Below are 24,322 nucleotides of genomic sequence, written 5' to 3' on the forward strand. Positions count from 1 at the left end.
AACCTAACCTTACACCTAAAAGAACTATACAAAGAAAAATAGACAAATCTCAAACAAGTAGAACGAAGGGAATAATAAAGATTAAAGCAGAAATAAATGAAACAGAAACAAAAAAATCAATAGAACAAATAAATGAAACCAGGGGCTCATTCATTCAACAAATTTGATAAATCTTTAGCCAGAATCATAAAAATAGAGAGAAGGTGAGAGGGAGAAATCTCAAATAAACAAAATCAGAAATAATAGAGGAGAAATAACAATCTATACCACAGAAATACAAAGGATCCTAAGAGAATATTATGAAAAACTATATGCCAACAAATTAGACAACCTAGAAGAAAAGGATAAACCTCTAGAAACATGAAACCTCCCCAAACCGAAATCAGGAAGAAATAAAAAATTTGAACAGACCGATTACCAGCAATAAAATTGCATCAGAAATCAAAAAATTTCCCCTCCTCCCCGCAAAAAAGTCCAGGACCAGATGGCTTCACAGGTGAATTCAAACAGACATTTTAAAAGAGTTAATAATCTTCTCAAACTATTCTGAACCTATTTCAAAAAATATAAGATGAAGGAAAGCTTCCAGTTTCACTCTATGAGGCTAGCATTACCCAGATACCCAAACCAGAAAAAGATACTACAAAAAAAGGGGGGAGAGGGGGGATGGCAGGCAATTATCTCGGATGAACACAGATGCAAACATCCTTAACAAAATATTAGCAAATAAAATCCAATAATACGTGAAAAAAACTTTCACCATTATCAGGTGGGATATATTCCTGGGGTGCAAGATTGGCTCAGTGTGATACATCACATTAACAACAGAAAGGATGAAAACCATATGATCATTTCAGTAGATGCAGAAAAAGAATTTGACAAAGTATAACATCCATTCACGATTTTTAAAAACCCAACAAAGTAGATTTAGAGGGTACACGCCTCAGGATAATAAAGGCCATCTATGAAAAATCCACTGCTAACATCACACTCCCTGGTGGGAAACTTTCCTCTCTCACCACTTTTATTCAGCATAGTGTTGGAAGTTCTAAGCCATAGCATTCAGACAGGAAAAAGAAATAAAATCCAGCTAAATTGGTAATGGGGTAGTAAAACTTTTACTATGTGCAGATGACATGATGCTATATATAGAAAACCCTAAGGATTCCACCAAAAAATACTCCAAACAAAAAAAAATATATATTAGAACTGATAAATGAATTCAGTAAACTCACAAAATATAAAATCAATATACAGACATCTGTTGTATTTCTATACATTAATAATGAAGTAGCAGGAAGAGAAATGAAGAAAATAATCCCACTTACAATTACACCCAAAATAAAAAAAATACCAAAGATCAACTTAACCAGAGAAGTGAAAGACCTATACTCTGAAAACTATAAAACACTGATGAAAGAAACTGAAGATAACATCAAGAAATGGAAAGACATTCCATGTTCATGGCTTCCAAAACATTTGTTAAAATGTCTATACTACCTAAGCAATCTACACCCTTACTGTAATCCCTATCAAAATAACAACAGCATTTTTCACAGAATCTTGAGATATGTATGGAACCACAAAAGACCCTGAATAGCCACAGCAGTCTTGAAAAGGAAGAACAAAACTGGAAGTATCACAATCCCAGACTTCAAGATATACCAAAAAACTGTAGTAATCAAGACAGTATGGTACTGGCACAACAATGGATACATAGACTGGAACAGAACAGAGAGCCCAGAAATAAATCCACAATTATATGGTCAATTAATCCACAACAAAGTAAGCAAGAATAAGAGATGGGTAAAAGTCTCTTCAACAAATGGTGCTGAGAAAACTGGAGAACTATGAAACTGGACCACTTTCTTACTCCATACACAAAAATAAATTCAAAATGGATTAAAGACCTGTGAGACCTGAAACTATAAGATTCCTAGAATAAAATATAGGCATTAATTTCTTTGACATCAGCTGTAGTAACATTTTTCTCAATATGTCCCCTGTGGCATGGGAAACAAAAGCAAAATCAAACAGCTGGGACTACCTCAAAATAAAAACTTCTGCACAGCAAAGGAAACAATCAACAAAACTAAAAGACAAACTACTGAATAAGAGAAGGTATTTGCAAATGACATATCCAATAAAAGGTTAGTGTCTGAAATATATAAAGAACTTATACAACTCAACATGAAGAAAACAAATAACCCTATTTAAAAATGGGCAGAAGACATGAACAGATATTTTTCCAAAGAAGACACACAGATGGCCAACAGACACATGAAAAGATGTTCAACATCCCTTATCATCAGGGAAATGCAAATGGAAACCACAATGAGATGTCACCGCACACCTGTCAGAATGGCTAGAATCAACAAAACAAGAAACCTCAAGTGTTGGCAGAGATGTGGAGAAAAAGCAGCTCTCATGAGACTGTCGGTGGGGATGCAAACTGGCATAGCCATGGTGAAAACAGTATGGAGGTACCTCAGAAAGTTAAAAATAGAATTACCATATGATCCAGTAATTCCACTACTGGGTAATTACCCAAAGAATACAAAACCACTAATTTGAAAAGATACGATGAGCACTTAGTAATGCATAGAATTGTTGAGTCACTATATTTTACACCTGAAACTAATATAATACTATACATTAAGTCTACCAGAATTTTTAAAAAGTAGAAAAAAAGAAATTAACTGTCCATAGTCAGTTTTTCATTTTTATTCATTTTATGTTTTTAAATTAAACACATACTATATGATGTTTACTGTCAGATTTTAAATGCTTCTACTGCAGCGCATATTTTAATTTTTTTAAGTCCTTGTGACAACTCTCTGGGATAAGCCCTATGCTTATGACCTTGTTAATATGAGAAATCTAAGCACTGTGGTATTAGGTACCATGTCCAAGGGTACGTGACCACTGAATCACTGAGCCGGGATTCAAACACAGCCTGAGTGGACCTTAGGCTTTAACTAGTACGTTATGCACGGTTGTCACACACTCCAATTGTAATTCTCTCTTAGTCATGAATCAATCAGTCAAACAATAGTAACAAATATCACTATGCCGCTGTTTACTGGCAGCTTTGTTAAGTATCTTTTCTTTGAAAACCAAATCGAGCAACAAGAAACTTGCGTCCCACTCTGTGTCACAATCACATTTGATTTTTCCTTTGGGATTATCTTGGGATTATCTTGTTTATCATTTTTAAATTTATTTCTTGTGTTTTTTTCATGTTAGTTTTTAAAATTTTTTAATTGTGCTAAAGTGCATATAATATAAAATTTAGCATATTAACCATTTTACATGTACAGTTCAGTAGGTATTTACACTAATATTGCAGTGTGACCAATCTCCAGAACTCTTTTCATCTTGCAAAATTACGTCTCTCCATATCTCTCTTCCTCCAGTCCCTGGCGACTACCCTTCTACTTTGTGTCTCTATGTTCACCCCTAATGAACACTCGGGTTGCTTCCTGTTATTTGTTTGTTTTGTTTTGTTTTGCTTTGTGTTTTTAGGAACTTTTACTTTCCCTGTGCCTCAACAGATGCCTAAGAATCTCATGGAACACAAAATTATACCACTAATTATAGGTCTCCAGTTTGGAGTCTCACAGCATCCTGGATAATCTGGGGTGAATGAGAACTAAGATTTCTATAAATTACAGACATTTAGTAATGGTTTTAAAAGTCACATGTATGCTTTAATTAAGACTAGAAAAACTGAGAAGAAAATCATGCTGTCTTTAAGATATTTCATCAATAGTAGTTTGATAACATATTCTGTATGGTTAAACAATAACCTAGAAACCCACACAAACCATGAACAGACTTCCTAGTAATAGAACTAACCAGGGGTAGGAGGAGAGTAAGTTCTGGTTCTGTAAATTCCCAAGCTCAATGGGTTGGAATGAATGTCTAAACCTCTATTTCCTACTTGTAAAAAATTATGAGGGAGTGTGGGGCAAGTTGATGGCAAAGTACAAGCTAGCACACCCTCCATCCCCAAGTAGGACATGTATGATATTCCTCAGACATTCCCAGCTACCCCAAAACAGGAAAGGACAAAAAAAAAAAAAAAAAGATTAAACTGATGAGTCTATAACAGTTTACCAAGAAAAGTTAATACCATCATAGCCTAAAAGCCAGAAACTCCCTACTGCATTAATATTAATGCTTACAAGAGGGAAAACAACCTTAGCTTGACAAAGTTAGGCCTCCAGTAAGTCTTTAGCATGTGAAAGTCTCTTTGGAAGTTCCTTCTAGATTTTATCTCCCCCACTCCATAAAAGGGTCACCCCCTACACTTGCTGTGCAGCTCTTCCTGCCCACAGGTACTGTCCATGCTTTCATAAATCACCATTTTGCACCAAAGATGTCTTCAAGAATTCTTTTTTGGCCATCGGCTCCGAACCCTAAGAACCTCCCACCATCACCCCAAAACTTCATCAAAAAAGGAGGTTGGACCAAGCTCTCCTACTTTGTGAACTGCCATTGGTTAATCCCTCGCTCAAAATACACATAGGGTGAGGTTCCCAAAGTTTCTCAGACAGTGCTGAAACTCACCTAACATCTCTTCTCTAGAAGAACAAATTTTGCTTTGGCAAAACAAAGTTCTAAATCAAAGAGAATTTCTGCAAAACAAATTTACACTTTGAAAATAAATACTTGCAGACAGGGAATACACTGCAGACAGGCAATGATCAGAAAATGAAAAGCCATTTTGATATGCCTCCATGTAAAAGGGCATATCCTCTAGCTTGAAACAGAAGTGTGTTTTTCAGCATTGCCCCACAGCTCACCACCTCTGCTTTGAGTCAGCACTCTTTTCCCAGGTGCATCCCTTCTTCAAAGGCCACATATATATATGTTTTGGACATGAGCACTGGGTCATAATTTTCTCTGTAATTCTAGACTTTATTTTCAAGATGGGAATTTTCAAGGGAGCAACTTGTGCACAGTGTGCTTTTGGAAAGTCCTAAAGGTTAAGTAGAGTATCAAGGAATTTGAAAGCCGAGGGACCTATGAGTTTTCCTGACCTAACCATTCATCATGAGCCTATCATTTGACCCCTGGGGTCCAACTAATATATTGCATATAAAAAGTAACTTCTTTTTCTAGTTCTGGCCTCCAATGACCTAGCAAAAATCGGTACAGATTTCCAACAAACATACTCTCTTCTCTCATGCCATCCAGTGTTCAATTTTCATTTGCATTACTCCTTGTAATACAGAAATAAAAGCTTTAAAATTGGAAACTTGTAAAATGCTTCTTCTGAAATCCCTACTTATTTAGCCCAGTTTATATCAAGTTCATAAGAACAGGCTGGGCCCACATGTGTCTGTCAGCAATGTATCCAGTTCACTTGGTTAACCCAGTTAGATCAAATCTGAAAGAAAGTCAAGTTGCCTTGGAAGGGAACAAATAAATATAGCTGGCCCCACATTTTGAAGGGTTTTGGGTACTTGTAAATCTCTAGCAAATACTCTGTGAGTATTGAGTAAATGAATTTATGTCTTCAAATCCATTCATATCATTAAATGTACCTTTAAAGGCAAATATTTTAATAGAATGAAAATTTCATTTCTCAAAGTATAGATTTAATCTCCCCAAATCTTACCTTTCTCTATGCTGCTTCTTTTCTTTGGAATGACTCTCAGTTTTTCTCCCTGGATACATGTGGTTCCCCCTGTCTCTCAAAATCACACTTATAAAAGGAAAACAATTTTAAGTGCATTTCTAGGCACTTACCTGCTTACCACCATGCCATTTTCCTGGATAATTTTCATAAATTTCATCACTGAAGAATCCTCTTTGCCACTGACTTCTCCTTGGCCAGCTGGTGCACAGGTTATGATGAAACTGTCACCCTGATTTCATTGGAAGTCATTCTCCTCTCAACAACTTGCATCATGATCCAGCATCTGCAGTGTGATAGAGTCAAACACTGTAAAACACATGCTCATGACCAACAGAGCAAAATTCATGTCCTTTCTGCCCCAACCAGTATCTCCTCAGAGCGGTTCCTATAAGCAGAGACTTATTTCACCACCAGTGCATGCATGGACTCTATGGATACCACCTAATTATGAAATGTCTGCATGGAGAAGTTTCCAAGTTCACTAAATATTTACCTTCTTGGAATAATAGTGAAGAAACATCCCTTAACCTGACTGTATATTCCAGGGTGCTAAGGATCAAAGACTTTTCTGAAACCAACCTAGTTTCCTGTGGTGTCTTTACAAATGGAGTCCTAATAAAGGAACCCTGGGATAATTCAGTACTTAATTGAACCAAACAGAGTTTCAGTCAATTAGAGATCTACATCAGGAAGAAAGACCATGTAAGCCTTTTCAAAAAAACAAAAACAAAAAAGGCATTCAAATAGCTGCAATGCTTTAAGAAGCCATATATTTTTAAGTCATTGTAAAAGAAAACTAGATAATTTCTGAAACTGGCCTGGAGGCTAACGCACCGTATTGATTTTAAGGCCCCCCTATATGTGAGAGATTATTGCTATCACATAATTCTTTGGTAGTGATTTGGCCCTTGGATCATCAGAAATCACTTTAAATGTACTTTGAGTGACAGCTCCTGGTGTTAGTTATCATTATCAACAAACAATTCCTGAATGCTGACTAAGTATGTTGTAATACTATGCTGGGATTGCCATTAGCTGTTTCAGACTACAGCATTTCCAAAACAAAACCTCATTGACAGAACAAGCCCCCAGGAAAGAACAAACATTTTAGCTGATGTTTTCATGGCAGATAGATACTACATTCCTGCATAGATCACTGAGTGCCCTCATTTTGCTATATGACAATGACAAGCATGTTATTTTTTCCTTCTGAGTAAAAATTTAATTCCAATTATAAAGAAACAAAAATGAGGGAAAGCTCGTTGACAAACATTATTTAAAATAATTTTTTATACAATATGCTTTCTATAAAATTACGATCATTGCCAAGAACACAGATTTAACCTTAATACATTCAACTGTAGGATGAGCTAAATTAAGGGCCAATGCAGTTTTAATTGTTTAGGGAAAAAAAACCCAGACAAACAATAAGAAACCAAGAGAGAGGTTAGATGATGGATACAATCCAAAGAATTTTACTAACATCAAAAGGCGGCCTCTAGATTTTAACAATCCAATTCCTATCAGTTTTAGGTATAACTTATTCAACCTCTTTCTGTGTTGTTGGGGAAAAGGTGACAGACAGAGATAAACCGTTGGTGATTCAAAACTTTTTATACAATAAACTTGAAAGTTTATACAAATCACCAAAGTCACTCAAAACTTTTCCAGATCTGACATTCCCTAGTAATGAACTGAATACTCTTTGTAGCAATTAACAGGTAAAGCATCAGTTAAGCTCTAAAGTTGTTACTATAACCTGAGAAGACTTTAAACTCCCCCTACCATTCACAGCTAAAAGGCCAACAAATAAATTACTACCTTAATATATTCACTGAAATGGCCTGCAAGAGTTAATGGTGTTACCCAAGAGCCTATTTTACCTTCAGAACACCTTTGTACATAAACCAAATCTGATTCAATGTGAAAAGAGTCAATCTTACTGCATTCCCTTAACATAAGTGGGAACATATTTTTATTCCTATGTTGTAGACAAGGAATTGAGACACAGGAAGGAAGTTTACTCTTAGATGGATAGCAACTTCAATAGAACAGCCAATGCTAATATCAGGCTTGTTATTAATTTGATTCTAAAAGTCATATTAAATAGCCCTTAGAGTAAATGTACAATGACGTTCCTGGACAAAATTTCTGGTTGCTAGTGCACTTTGCAGTTCACGGTTTTCACACTAGCGGTTTATTGGTATAACGGCAGCTATCTTCACTCTTCTCTGCTATGTAATTTTTAAAACAATCCTTGAAGGTAGGTTACTAAATGTGGCTATTTTTCAGTGAATTTAAGTATTGCTGAAAAACAAAAGTTCAAAAATAAGTGAAGTTACAGGAAAATTAACCAGAGTCAAAATTTAAATAAGAGGGCATCAACTTTAGTGCTAGAATATTTTCTTTAATATCAAAGTCAAGAACATTAAGGCATAAAGTTGGGTACTTGCCTTGCCTGACAAAACTGAACAAGGGTTCAGTTAGTATATGTCTTGCTGTGGTGACTTATAAAAAGACAAGGAATTTGGCATATTAGTTTGGCATTGTCTCACAACTACCATGCCATCTGCACTTCAAAATTTAAGTAAGAGTAACAGTAATGCTGGAAAAGTTTGTGAATATAGTTTTGTCTTTAGAAGAGCAAACTATGCTACTTCATTAACGTTTTCCTCCAAAGGAGATTTGCAAAATACAGTTGGCAGGATTTAAAAAAAAAATGCTAGGGCTGCATTTTAAAAGTGTGGCTTTTTAAAACCACTGTATAAATACAGATAAACTCTACATTCATTCCTTTACTGTTTACTAACCACACAGAAAGGAAGAGTTTAAAAGCCCAGCAAGCTCTCATATCACAGTTTCAGATACCACATTTCTCCAAGGGTAAACAGAAATAATTAAGGTAATTATTGTTCGGATCCTCTGGTAGCAAAGCACATGTTTATTTTAAGCAATAGATGTTCAAAAGATCTTTGAAAATGTATGATTCTACCTGAACCGTTTCATAAGAAAAGAGAAAAAATATATATCCACAGCCAGATTTTTACAAGGCTGCCGCAGCTTTCTTGTCCATGTAAATAGCTTCACTGCTGAAGAGCTGAGTCATTGTTTTTTCCAAGAGTCCTTTCTCACTAAGCAAAAGAAAACAATATATTTTCCCCCAGAAGCCAATGCGATGTGGCCATTAATTAGAGTGTCTATGGGTGGCATTTGAGACTCTACCAGTCCAAACATTCTACATCGTGGGTAGGGTATCAAATTAACCACAGTGAGAAGGCTTGGAGAGGTTCTAGCATGCCAGCAACATCCCCAGCCCATTTCGGATTGCAGAATGAGGAATTTGAAGGACTATTAAACACTCTGTAAAATGCTCACAACAGATCAGCATAAAGCCATACAGTGCAGGTGTTGCTGTAATTGGAAAAATGCTCTGTGTTCAATGGCCCCTCAAATTCACCCTCGTCTCAGGCGCTCCTCTGGGTTTTACAAAGCAGTTTTAGGAAACTAACTGCTGACTGGACTCTTCCGAAGATTTAGGCTTACACACGTTGTGCAAAGTCAAGAGATGAGTTTTATTTTCCATCCACCTTTACTTAAGGAGCTGGCGTCCCTGTCACGAAGACAGGCATGTATGGCTCCCTTTACAAGGCTGCTTGAAATCAAGGATCCAGATGCATGAAAAATTCACACGTGAGGAATTAAAGAATTCATTATATGACAAATATATTATAGATATTAGAAACTCTTTTATTTATAAAACTATTTTACCACTTTGAGGTAACTATATTCACAGAGGAATCCATACATTAATCCAAAGAATATGATCGCATGCTTTATCTGAATACTTCTTGCATTGGCTAGAATGTATCGGACTGCTGATTTCTGTTATTTTTACAGAAGGATGTGCTGATAGAATTGTAAAGAACGAGCAAAGGAAGACTATCTGTTGGGCATTTAGTAGGCAGAGTGCTTTCCATTCTTTATGTTCTCTCCTTAGTAGTGTAATCCCTTTGTTTGGTGGGCCATGTTCACTGCTTTAAGAAGCATTTGCTTCTTAATCTACCTTTAGAAAAATCGGTAATTTGGCTGCGTTGTTAAAAGCAGTATTGCTTGTATTTGAAAGAAAACATTTTCCATCCTAATTATGTCTTCTCCTTTTTCAGTTGCAGGTCATGAATCTCTGAAACAAGATGCTGTTTTCTTGCACAGCTATCTGGACTCGCTTATCTGCTTGAAAACTAAATACCTTGTGCAGAAAGGCTACTCGCACAGAGCAATGGCCTTCTATGAGAAAATACGTCAGCACTAAACATCTCATTATTAAGAAACTTCTCACCAAATTAATTATTTTCTTCCATGTAGGGCTAATGATACACATGGTAGCATGTGAAGCCCAAATATTCCAAATATCGGAACATGGAATAGAGAAGATCCATTCTAAACCTTCTTACGTTTTCTTTCCAGATATTACAGAGCAAAGTCTGAGGCGAGGCTTGTGATTCGTCATGCTGATGACCAAATATAAGCAGTGGAAGAATTAGATGTTAGTTTAGGTAACAAGAAAATTAAAATTAAAAACCTCATTAGTTACATAACTGAAATGGATCTTGTAAAGATGGGAAATGAGACCACCCGCACTCAACAGAACCAAAGCCAGACAAGGACCTTCATGAGTATTTTGAGTTCTCTTTATAAATTATATAAAATACGATAAATATGATAAAGAATGATGATAATATATTTGATTTTGATAATAAGACTCCTCACTGGCAAGTTGTCTTTATGGAGTATTTGAAATGATCAGGAACTCTCCTTATAGTTCATATGCTATTAGTTAATTTGGTGAAAATGAAAGTTAAGTGGCTAAAATATTTCTCAAAACTGACAACAGCCATTGGAGGATTAATCTACTTTGGTCATTCTTATCATTATACCATTAGTTCATGTACTGGTCATTTGTTACTATATATTATATGTTATGTATAATATATGCTTTCCCATATAAAAATTACCTTTTATGGGGCACCTGGGTGGCGCAGTCGGTTAAGCGTCCGACTTCAGCCAGGTCACGATCTCGCAGTCCGTGAGTTCGAGCCCCGCGTTGGGCTTTGGGCTGATGGCTCAGAGCTTGGAGCCTGTTTCCGATTCTGTGTCTCCCTCTCTCTCTGCCCCTCCCCCATTCATGCTCTGCCTCTCTCTGTCCCAAAAATAAATAAACGTTGAAAAAAAAATTTTTTTTTAAATAAAAAAAAATTACCTTTTATGGATACGGTATCTTTCAAACAAAATTGTGACTATATGGGAATGTTTTTATAATACACGTGGATGGTATGCATGCTTTCTAATGACACACTGGTACAGACGTATTGAAAGTATATTTAGGAACATGTTGCACAACAGTGAAGGACTCCAGATTCATTTCATTGGTACAGATTTTTTTTTGTTTCATTTTATATTACTGTGTGTCATTAGTTAACTGCCATTTTCTTATAATTAACAAATATAACTTCTAATTTTTAACTGGTAAATTATTGTTTGGCTGGGTTTTCAGGTTGAGGGATAATTTAACAAAACAGAATATGGTAAATGAGCAAACAGGTTATAGATAAAGATTTCACTATGCATAAGAGACTGTAGGGCACCAATGATAATACAACTATGAATGTTAAAATACATCAAACTTTAAAGGATAAGAAAATTTCAAATCATTGCCCAAGTAAAGATCTCACAATTCTTATAAATCATAATTACAATAGCATTTTAAAAAGGTGAAATTAAAGGATTAAATGTGTGTGTGCATGTAATACTTTCAACAACAGACATGCTTCATTGGGCACAATAGACGAATTACTATATAGCTGTTTCCTTTATCCACCCCCCTCTGGTAAATTATTCAAAAGTTAAATACCTGAGGGAAGATTGCTAATTAAAGGAATTCGATAATGAATCATTTTGTTAATATAAAACTTAATCTTCTTGTTAAACGTGGATTTTCACTTATAAAGTTAATTTTAAAGTTGATTGGAATTGGGCACAAACATTTGTTTATGTGTAATGGTGATGGTGTGTGTTAAAGGAAGACCTCAGTAAAATGATACACACAGTACCCGTCACTTAAAACCTATGATCATCACAAGTGCTCTAGGTTCTGTACCACCCAAGAGAGGTTTCTCATTCATTAATAGCATACACAGGGTCAGTGCTTAACATATTCACACTCTTTCCATAAGTTTTACCAACCTTAATCGCTAAGTCCTATAAGCAAGACTTGGAGAAATAAATAGAAAATATAAGCCTTGCCTTCTTAAACACATAATTTAAAAACTTGGAAATAACTGAATATTGAAAATACAATAGGGGATTGGAATAGGGCTTTTAAAAATTAAACTATTTGTTTATTTTTAATTTCAATTGTTTCTTTAATTTCAATGTTGATTCTATTTTATATATATTATATATATACATACACATACAAAGGAATATATGATAGGTACAAAATGTGTTATGAATGAGTTATGTGCATGTGTGTGATGAGAAATGGTGATAAAACTGTACGTGTTATTTTTGAACTTTCCCACTTTCCCTAATATTTGTGTTTTCCATTATTACTATGAGATACTGTTGAAATACTATTGTACCATATATATCGTAATCTTCAGAATATAAGAGTTATAGATAAATATAGCAGAATAGATATAATTGAGCACTAAAAAATACTTCATGCATCCAAAATAAACCAAAAAAGTAAGCACAGAACAAAAATAGAGGTGAGATGAATACAAAACAAATACCAAGATGGTAGACTTAAACCAATACATATCAGTCACTGTATTAACTTGAGAGACTAAGAGAAAAATTACCAGGTGTATTCACAACTGCAAAGAAAAGATCCCCCCCCCCCCCCCCCCCCCCCCCCCCCCGCCATTCCCGAAACCAGCCAGGGCGTGCCCGGTTGTAGTCTGACTTAAAGGTGGGAACCAATCAAGTTCTGCTGAGTGGTTTGAAATAAAGGCGGGAACCAAACAAGTTCTGATGAGCGTTCAAATTTAAGTGTCAACCAATAACAGCTCTGTAGCCTCAAAAAAATCCCTAACTTGTTTGTGCCTGTCTATAAAAGAAGCTGTGAGATCCTTGCTCAGGGCCTCTTAGCATCACCGGCAACGAGTGCGCGGAGGACCCGGTTTGAACCTGCAATAAAAGACCCTTGCCACTTGGCTTTGACTCTGGACTCTGGTGGTTTGTTTTCGGGGGGTCTCTCGAATCGGGGCATATCAAACTAAAATGCAATGAGCACAATATGTAAAAAGTAGAAATAGCCATAATAAAGAAAGAAATATAATTAATTATTTTTTAAAAGTTCAAACTAGCAATATGTTTTTTAAAGAGACACAAATATAAATATAAAGGGACAGACAGGTGGAACATACACGAAAAGAAAAATACAGACCAAGATATCATTACGTGTAAGAAAACTGGTGTGGCTGTATACTATCAAAACAATAGCCTTCAAGAAAAAAAGTACACTTCAAGTAATGAAAAATAAAGATAAAAATTTCATGATCGTGAAAGTTCAGTGAAACAGGAAACTGCAAACAATTCTAAATGCATCTAATAATAGTTTTTGAAGAAAAAAGTAGGGTAAAAACTGACAGAACCTAGGAGAGAAAGAAACAAATGGAGATTTTAATACCTCTCTTTCAGTAATTGATAGAAAAATGGGAAAAAATAAGTAATAACACATAAGATTTAAACAATACTATTCAGGCAAATTGCATAAATGACATTTACAGAACATTACTCTACAACTTTAAAATACATTTTTCAAGTGAACATGGAAGTTTCAAGGCAGACAATAGATCGATTAATAATTCAAAATGTTTATTCAATTTAATAAACATTAAAGGAACAAAAAAGTATATGTTCTGACTCTCTTACTATAATAGTATTAAAATCGACATCAAAAATAATGTAATAGCTAGAAAATCCCCAAATACTTGGGAATTAAAACAATGAACTTTTAAATTACTCAAAGATGAAAGCATTTCATACATAATTTAAATTATTTTAAAATTATTTTAAATAATTTTATACATAATTATTTTGAAAATGTATTAGAAGAGAAATCTAAAATAAATTACCTAAGTTTATATCTTAAAAAGCTACAAAAAAAGAGCAAATTAAACACAAACACAAAGAAGATAGAAGAAAGGATTCAATAAAAATAAAAATGAATATAAATAAAATAGAAAAACTGATAAAGAAGAAAATTACAAAGACAAAATCTAACACTTTGGAAGGATGAATAAAATTTCAAGATGGGCCAAGCAAAAAGAAACAAAATAATTTACCAATATGATGAATGAAAGAAGGGACTCACTATATACCATACAAACACTGAAGTCTTTATGTCAATAAATTCAACAAATTAGATAGAATAGAAAAATTCCTTTTAAAACAAATGTTACCAAAACTAAAATATAAACATATAAGGAAAATGTGTCTATACTGAATTCATACTTTAAAACTTTTTCACAAATAAAATACAGGTATAAATGGCTTGCTTGGTAAATTCTATCAAATAGTTGGTGAAGATATAATACCAATCTTAAAAATTCTCTTAGAAAATAGTGAGTAAAAGAAAAACTGTACAACTTATCTAATAAAGCGCCCATATGAATGATATCAAAACCTGACAAAGATATTAGAAGAAAAGAAAATTGCAAAGAGGTACCTATAATGAATATGCTCAAAAGCCTTAAAAAACTTATTAGAAACTACAATCCAGTAATAGGCACAAAAGCACAATGGCCAAATGAGGTTTATTCTAGGGTCTTAAGCAAGATTGTTTCAACATTCAAAAATCAACCCATGTACCCACCATACTAAAACAATAAAAAAAATATCCTTTCAAACGGTGCAAACAAATCATTTTATAAAATTACTGGATATTTAAGTTTTAAATATTATGGAGAAAATTGGGAATAAAAAGGAAACTCCTTGATTTGGCAAAGGAATCTAAAAAAAATACCTCTAATAACATCCTACTGTATGCTAAAATGTGTACCCTGAAAATCTATGCTATTATATAGATAAATTAAACTCCAAAAATATGTTTGTCAAATGTTTTATGTGTGCTTTAGATACTAAGTTATATTCATCAATTATTTGGTGAAAGTTTATACATAAACATGCACAAACACACGTAGTCTTATTAAATATGTCACTGAAATCACCTATATCTTTACAATTTTTTCAGGGATAGGTGTGTGATTTACTAAGAGATATTTTTATATCTCCCAATGTTATTTTACAATTTTTATTTCTGCATATAATTCTATCAATTTTTTGCTCTATTTTAAGTCTGAGTTATTAAATGCATCGTGGTAGATTATAAAAGTGGCCACAAATTCTCCTCCTCTCTGAATTTACCCCTTCACGCATGGATGTTTCAAATCTTCTATTGAGGGGTGAAGACTTTTGCTCCCTTGAATCTGGTTTAGCCACGTGATTAGTTTTGACAGATGGGACAAGGAGATTAACAAAAGCAGAACATAGGAAATCACTGGTGCGTTGGCCCTCTCCTTTCTTGCTACTGTTACCAGGGTTATGTGAAGAAGTCAAGGATATCTGGTAGTATGATGACAAGCAGTAATGCTGCCACTCTAGTCATTCAGGGTGAGAACCATAGGGATGAGTCCCACATAAATTGTCAGCCCACTTAATCAGAAAACAGTAAGCATAAATGAAGCCAACAGTCTTAAATGTTTTTTTTTTTAACTATATTTAACGATAAAAGATTTATATTCACATTGTTCAGGCGCCTGGGTGGCTCAGTCGGTTAAGCGGCCGACTTTGGCTCAGGTCATGAACTCGCGGTCCGTGAGTTCGAGCCCCGTTTGGGCTCTGTGCTGACAGCTCAGAGCCTGGAGCCTGTTTCAGATTCTGTGTCTCCCTCTCTCTCTGACCCTCCCCTGTTCATGCTTTGTCTCTCCCTGTCTCAAAAATAAATAAAACGTTAAAGAAAAAAAAAATTTATATTCACATTGTTGGCTGATTATTGTTATTAGAAATGAATTAAGATGAAGTATTTTTAATTTTTCTCAATTCTACTTTTTTTAACATACTAAATATCAATAAATATAACAACACACAAACAAAACACTTAGGGGTTTTCCTCAAGAATTTTTAAGAGTGTAAATGAGTCCTAACACCAAAAAAAATTTTTGGAAACCTGTTAGATTCATCTAATCTAAATTAGATGCAGTTTCAACAATTATATTTTTATCTGTCTTCATGCATTTCATCTATTTGCCTTACTATAATATATTCTGTGTAATTTTCTTCAGAAAAACTTTTCTAGTTCACTAGTTCTCTTTTCAGTTGTGTCTAATTTACTCTTTGATCTTTCCATTGAGTTTTAAATGTCAATTACTTTTGGGGCACATCATTTAAGCTTCTGAATCTTGGTTTTGGTTCAGGTCATAATCCTAGGGTCATGGGATTGAGCCCTAGGTAAGGCTCTGTGCTGACCATGGAGCTTGCTTGAGATTCTCTCTCTCTCTCTCTCTCTCTCTCTCTCTCTCTCTCTCTCTTTCTCTCTCTCTCTGCCCCTCCCCTGCTCATGTGCACACATGCCTATGCTCTCCCATAACTAACTAACTAAATAAATAAAATTTTAAAAATAAAAATAAACATCACTGACTTTTTCATATAAAGGCATTTTATATGTCATGTCAGATATTTCCACTCTATAAAGTCCTTGGTGTTATAAGTCTGATATGATAGGCCTTGATTACTCATACATCTGTTATTTTTTATTGTTAAATTTTATTCATCCAAACCTGATTCACATAAACACTGAGGGCCTGGATTGAGGATGAAATTCATTACATCAATAGTCTTTTATTCCTGACAGGAGGTGCTAACCACCTGTAAGCACTTTAAGTTGATTTTTATAGGTGACATTTCCCTGATTAGGCAAAGATTGTAAATTCAAACCACAGACCCTCATAAAGAAAGGCTTTGTAATTCTCAGGGAAGAAATTAGTATTATCATGTTTGTTTCTCTCACATGGAAACTACATTCTAAGAGGACAGTTCTCAGCTTAAAACTTATGCTGAGGTGATTACACTTTGCGTTGTGCCATATTTACCCACAATTCTCAGATTTAGATTCTTCTCTCTGCCAGGCCTAAATTCTAGTGTCCTGTTTCCATCAAAGCTCTTTTCCTGCCAGAGTCCTTTCAGGGGGTTCAGGGTAGCCCCAGTCTCTATATTTATTTACCACTCTTGTATCGCCTTACTCTCTTTGGGAAGAAGCAGGGTACAGAGGCCCCTGGGGATCTCCATCAACTTCTTATAAACTCAGCAATGCATTTGAAAGTTTACAGTTGTAAATGATCCAACATCTGTATGTTTTCTGCTATAAGGGTATTTTAGAACATCTACTCTGCTATCCTGATGGAAATTAAAAACTGGACCTTCGGCCTTAGGTATTTTCTGAAGTAATTTGTTAAATATTGTATCATGACACACATAAGATGATCAAACTAGGCCTGTATCTAAGCCACACAGCTTAATTTTGCTACATTTGAAAATTATAAGTAAAAGATAAAAGTTAAACAAGATTCCAAAATTATTTCTTTGGGGTTAGGCAAACTTGGAATCTGCTTGGTTTCAGGCAACCAGAGAAGAGTGGAAAATTACTGTTTCAGGAATGTGGGCCCTAGGAAATATGGCTCAATATGTACCTGTTTTACAAAAAAATAAATTTATACAGCTGTGAACAAAACCACTGTAATTTGCAACACTCCCTCATTTTCTGAAGTATTCTATTTCTCAGTCTTTGCTGAGTCATATGGCTCATCAGAAGAAAACAAACATTCAGGCTCTCCCCTACTGTATTTTAAACTAAGTGATATGTTGGAAATTATAGAGCTGACCAGCATGATAGGATTAGAATGCTGACACATGATAATCCAACTGTTTTTTTAGCCCATTCAGCTCATGCAGTTTGGTGTAAACACTGTAATATCACCTGCCTCCTTCTGCATGCCCATTAAAAAATACAAATAAATCCAGGCTTACTTTGACTTTAACGGTTATGGTGTCTGTGTTTTGCATTCTACACTTGCACAGTTCTGCTCTAATTCCATTCAAAGTATAGACTGAAAATTTTCACTTTATAAAATACAACTTTCTTTCTTTCTTTCTTTCTTTCTTTCTTTCTTTCTTTCTTTCTTTTTCTTTCTTCTTTATTTTCTCTTTTTTTTTTCTTGCAGTTCAGAGCTTAGGAGTTTATCTTGTTTTCAGCCAATGAGTATGACCCATGTACTGAGTGTACTGATTACATGATTTGTGGTGAAGAAGTGATGGGGTGATTTGAAGTCAGAGTGTCCCTTTTAAAATATCATTGACATTGGGGCACCTGAGTGGCTCAGTCAGTTAAACGTCTGACTTCAGCTCAGGTCATGATCTCGTGGTTCATGAGTTTGAGCCCTGCATCGGGCTCTGTGCTGCCAGCTCAGAGTCTGGAGCCTGCATCAGATTCTGTGTCTCCCTCTCTCTGACCCTCCCCCATTCATGCTCTGTCTCTCTCTGTCTCAAAAATAAATAAACATTAAAAAAAAATTTTTTTAAATATTACTGACATAGATGGCAGAATATCATGGAAGCTTTTTGTGTGTCTTGAGTCCATGAAATACAGCCAGACCAACACTAAACCATCCTACAAACCTAGAAAACTGATTGGAGGATTAACACAACAATCTACACAACCTGAACCATAGAATTCAGCAGGTGCAGGGCATGGAGAGGTGTACTTGGGGAGAGAGAAGCCACGGTGGGCAGGGATGTGCTTTTGAAGGTGGAAAGAGGATGGAGAAGGGGGCTGGGCAGGGGGTGGAGAATATGGGAAAAGCACCCCTCCCCAAAAACAGCTGAACAGAAAGTAGAAAATTGGAAACAGCCACAGGGACTAAACTAAAAAGGGAGAAAAAAGAAAGGAGAGGGTTCAAATTCCATTAAGACTGTAAACAAGGGGAGCTCAAAGGCTGCAAATCCACAGCTTGATATCTGGCAGTGCTCTGGTGGGAAGGACGAATCCCCAGGAACTGAGTGGGGTCTGGGAGATTCTGGGACCACACGGGAAAAAGCGGTTCCACTTCTGGAAGGACATTTGGTAGAGACAGTTGAAGCCAACTGGTCTCAGCAGACCCCAGAAAACGGCCACATTCGCAGGTGCTGGAACAAGGTCGTTAAGGGTGAAGACTTGTGCCAGATGTGTGTTGTGATTTTCCCTAATCCCTGAAATGCTGCTGCTACATTATCTCTCGAACTTTTTCTGGGGTGGGCTGGCACCTGGCCTCAGTCTTAGGGCACCAGCAGCAGCAGGGTCCCAAAAGCATTCCTGGGTGCAGTTGGCATTCGGCCATTGTTTGGTGAGACCCTCCCACAGAAGGGCGGAAAGGATCAAAGCCGCAGTCCTTCAGAAGTGAGGGGCCAGGGAAAACAGCTGCATCTGAGACAAAACTTGGAAGAGAGGTACTGCCTGGAGCCTGGTCATGGACAGTGAAAAAGCGGGGAGTGGATGAAAGCTGAAGACAGAGGATGGGTGCAGGATTTCTGATCAGGAAGAACAGAGTTCCTTCCTATACTAGAGACTGGGTAGCTGGGTGACGCCATTTTCAGCGCTCCTGCGCATGAGCATATGCACCTAGGAGCTCCACAACACTCCACCTCAGTAGACTAGCAGCGCCATCTAGTGGAAATGGAGCAATTACACAGAGCCCCGCCCAAGGGGGCCAACCTCCTCTCCAAGAACACAAGTCTCACCCCTTACTTAGTTTATGGACTATAAACTGCTTCACAGTTTAACTTCTAGGGGAACATGAAGTAATTTCAGTCCTATTTCAATCTGTTAGCAGGTCCATCTATTGAATTTTCTTTTTTTTTTCTTTTTCATTTCTTTTCTTTTACTTGAATAGAGAAAGAGAAAAAATTCATTTTTATTTTCAGTTTTTATTAAAACTATTTTTCTTTAATTTTTTTCTCTATTTTTTAATTTTGTGTACATTTATTCAAATTCTATTTTACTTCCATCATTTTAGTTTACTACAGTAAACTACACAGTAGTGTACAGTAAACTACTACACTTTTTCAAATTTTCAAACGATTTCCTTTTTTTCTCTTTTTTCTCTTTTTCATTTCTTTTCTTTTTCTTGAAAACAAAAAGAGAAAAACTCATGTTTATTTTTAATTTTTATTAGAAATATTTTCTTTAAATTTATTCTATTATATTCTTCACTTTTGTGTAAATTTTTGGAATTCTATTGAATTCCCATCATCTCATTTTAGTCTATTCCAGTGTATTTATTTTTTCAAATTCTCAAATGATTTCCCTTTCCCCCAACTTTTTTTCTCTAATCTGTCACCCATTTTCAACACCCACACCAAAACACACCTAGGATCTAGCATCATTTATTTGATTGTGTGTGTGTATGTATGTTTAATTTTTTAATTTTAATATTTTTTAAAATTTTAATTCCTTTTAATTTTAATTTTTCTACATCATTAATTCCATTTCAATTTTCAAAATGAAAAATTGAAGGAATTCTCCCCAAAAGAAAGAGCATGAAGAAACGACAGGCAGGGAATTAACCAACACAGATACAAGCAAGATGTCTGAACCAGAATTTAAAATCATGATAATAAGAATACTAGCTAGAGTGGAAAATAGATTAGAATCCTTTTATGTAGAGATAAAAGAAGTAAAAAAATAGCCAGAATGAAATTAAAAATGCTATAACTGAGATGCAATCATGGATGGATGCCATGGCAGCAAGGATGGATGAGGCAGAACAGAGAATCAGCAATATAGAGGACAAATTTGTAGAGAATAATGAAGCAGAAAAAAAGAGGGAGATTGAGGCAAAAGATCACGATTTAAGAATTACAGAAATCGGTGACTCATTAAAAAGGAACAACATCAGAATCATAGGGGACCTAGAGGAGGAAGAGAGAGAAATAGGGGTAGAAGGGTTATGTGAGCAAATCATAGTGGAAAACTTTCCTAACCTGGGGAAAGACACAGACATCAAAATCCAGGAAGCACAGAGGACTCCCATTAGATTCAACAAAAACCAACCATCAACAAGGCATATCATAGTCAAATTCACAAAATACTCAGGCAAGGAGAGAATCTTGAAAGCAGCAAGGGATAAAAGTCCTTAACCTACAAGAGAAGACAGATCAGGTTTGCAGCAGACCTATCCACAGACTTGGCAGGCCAGAAAGGAGTGGCAGGATATATTCAGTGTGCTGAATCAGAAAAATATGCAGCCAAGAATTCTTTATCCAGCAAGGCTGTCATTCAAAATAGAAGGAGAGATAAAAAGTTTCCCAAACAAAAAGTATATATATATATATATACACACACACACACACACACACACACACACACACATACATACACACACACACACACACCAAAAGCAACAAAAGATTAGAAAGGACCAGAGAACATCACCAGAAACTCCAACTCTACAAGCAACATAATGGCAATAAGTTCATACCTTTCAGTACTCACTCTAAACGTCAATGGACTCAATGCTCCAATCAAAAGACATAGAGTAACACAATGGATAAGAAAACAAGATCCATCTATATGCTGTTTACAAGAGACCCATGGTAGACCTAAAGACACCTACAGATTGAAAATAAGGGGATGGAGAACCATCTATCATGCTAATGGTCAACAAAAGAAAGCCAGAGTAGCCATACTTATATCAGACAATCTAGACTTTAAAATAAAGACTGTATCAAGAGATGAAGAGGGGCATTATATCATAATCAAGGGGTCTATAGTCCAAGAAGACCTAAAAATTGTAAACATTTGTGTACCAAATGTGAAAGGACCGAAATTTATACATCAGTTAATCACAAACATGAAAGAACTCATTGACCGTAATACCACAAAAGTAGGAGACATCAACACCCCACTCTCAGCAATGGACAGATCACCTAATCAAAAATCAAGAAGGAAACAATGGATTTGAATGACACACTGGACCAGATGGACTTAACAGATATATTCAGAACATTTCATCCTAAAGCAGCAGAATATACATTCTTCTCCAGGAGAACACACATGCAGCATTCTTCAGAATAGAACATATACTGGGACACAAATCAGCCCTAAGTAAGTACAAAAAGCTAGAGATCATACCGTGCATATTTTCAGACAACAATGGTATGAAACTCGAAATCAACCACAAGAAAAAATTGTGAAAGGTAACAAACACTTGGAGACTGAAGAACATCCTTCTAAGGAATGAATGGGCTAACCAAGCAGTTAAAGAGGAAATTAAAAAGTATATGGAAATCAATGAAAATGATAGCAACACAACCCAAAAGCTGGGACGCAGCAAAGATGGTCATAAGAGGAAATTATATAGCAATCCAGGCCTTCCTAAAGAAGGAAGAAAGATCTCAGATACACAACCTAACCTTATGCCTTAAGGAGCTGGAAAAAGAACAGCAAATAAAACACAAAACCAGAAGACAGGAAATAGCAAAGATTAGAGCAAAAATTAATGCTATTGAAACCAAAACAGTAGAACAGATCAATGAAACCAGAAGCTGGATCTTTGAAAGAATTAACAAAATTGATAAACCACTAGCCAGTGATCAAAAGAAAAAGGAAAGGAACCAAATAAATAAAATCAAGAATGAAAGAGAGATCACAACCAACAGCGCGGAAATAAAAAGAATAATATGAGAATATTATTTGCAATTATATGCCAATAAAATGGGCAATCTGGAAGAAATGGACAAATTCCTAGAAACATATACACTACCAAAACTGAAACAGGAAGAAATAGAAACTTTGAACAGACCCATAACCAGTAAGGAAATCAAATTAGTAATCACAAATCTCCCAAAAAACAAGAGTCCAGGGCCAGATGGCTTTCCAGGGGAATTCTACCAAACATTAAAGGAAGAGTTAACACCTATTCTCTTGAAATTGTTCCAAAAAATAGAAATGGAAGAAAAACTTCCAAACTCTTTCTATGAAGCCAGCATTACCTTGATTCCAAGACCAGACAGAGAACCCACTAAAAAGGAGAACTACAGAACAATTTCTCTGATGAACATGGATGCAAAAATCCTCAATAACATATTAGCCAACCGGATCCAACAATACATTAAAAAAATTATTCACCATGACCAAGTGGGATTTATACCTGGATGCAGGGCTGGTTCAATATCCGCAAAACAATTAATGTGATTCATCACATCAATAAAAGAAAGGATAATAACCCTATGGTCCTCCCAATAGATGGCAGAGAAAGCATTTGACAAAATACAACATCCTTTCTTGATAAAAACCCTCAAGAAAGTATGGATAGAAGGAATATAACTCAATATCATAAAAGCCATATATGAACAACCCAATGCTAATATCATCCTCAATGGGGAAAAACTGAGAGCTTTCCCCCTAAGGTCAGGAACAAGTCAGGGATGTACACTCTCACCACTGTTATTCAACACAGTATTGGAAGTCTTAGCCTCTGCAATCAGAAAACACAAAGAAATAAAAGGCATCCAATCATCCAGGAGGAGGTCAAACTTTCACTCTTCACAGATGACATGATACTCTATATTGAAAACCCAAAATATTTCACCAAAAAACTGCTAGAATTGATTCATGAGTCCAGCAAAGTTGCAGGATATACAATCAAAGCACAGAAATCAGTTGCATGACACCGACATGCACCAACAAAGAAGTGACAGAAAGAGAAATCAAGGAATCGATCCCATTTACAGTTCCACAAAAAACCATAAAATACCTAAGAATAAGTATAACCAAAGAGGTGAAAAATGTATACACTGAGAACCATATAAGACTTATGAAAGGAATTGAAGAAGACACAAAAAAAAAATGGAAAAAGATTCCATGCTCCTGGATAGGTCGAGCAAATATTGTTAAGATGTTGATACTTCCCAAAGCAATCTACATATTCAGTGCAATCCCTATCAAAATAACACCAGCATTCTTCACAGAGCTAGAACAAATACTCTTAAAATTTTTATGGAACCAGAAAAGACCCTGAATAGCCAAAACAATCTTGAAAAAGAAAACCAAAGCAGGAGGCATCACAATCCCAGACTTCAAGTTATACTACAAAGCTGTCATCATCAAGACAGCATGGTACTGGCACAAGAACAGACACTAAGATTAATGGAACAGAATAGAGAACCCAGAAATGGACCCACAAATGTATGGCCAACTAATCTTTGACAAAGCAGGAAAGAATGTCCAATGGCATAAAGACAGTCTCTTCAGCAAGTGGTGCTGGGAAAACCAGACAGCAACATGCAGAAAAATGAACCTGGACCACTTTCTTACACCATACACAAAAATAAACTCACAATGCATGAAAGACCTCAATGTAAGACAGGAAGCCATCAAAATCCTCGAGGAGAAAGCAGGCAAAAACCTCTTTGATCTTGGCTGCAGCAACTTCTTACTCAATACATCTCTGGAAGCAAGAGAAACAAAGGCAAAAATGAATCACTGGGACCTCATCAAAATAATAAGCTTCTGCACAGCAAAGGAAATAATCAGCAAAACTAAAAGGCAACTGACAGAATGGGAGAAGATATTTGCAAACG

This window comes from Prionailurus viverrinus, chromosome B1, assembly GCF_022837055.1.
Source record: "Prionailurus viverrinus isolate Anna chromosome B1, UM_Priviv_1.0, whole genome shotgun sequence".
In the NCBI taxonomy this organism is placed as follows: domain Eukaryota; kingdom Metazoa; phylum Chordata; class Mammalia; order Carnivora; family Felidae; genus Prionailurus; species Prionailurus viverrinus.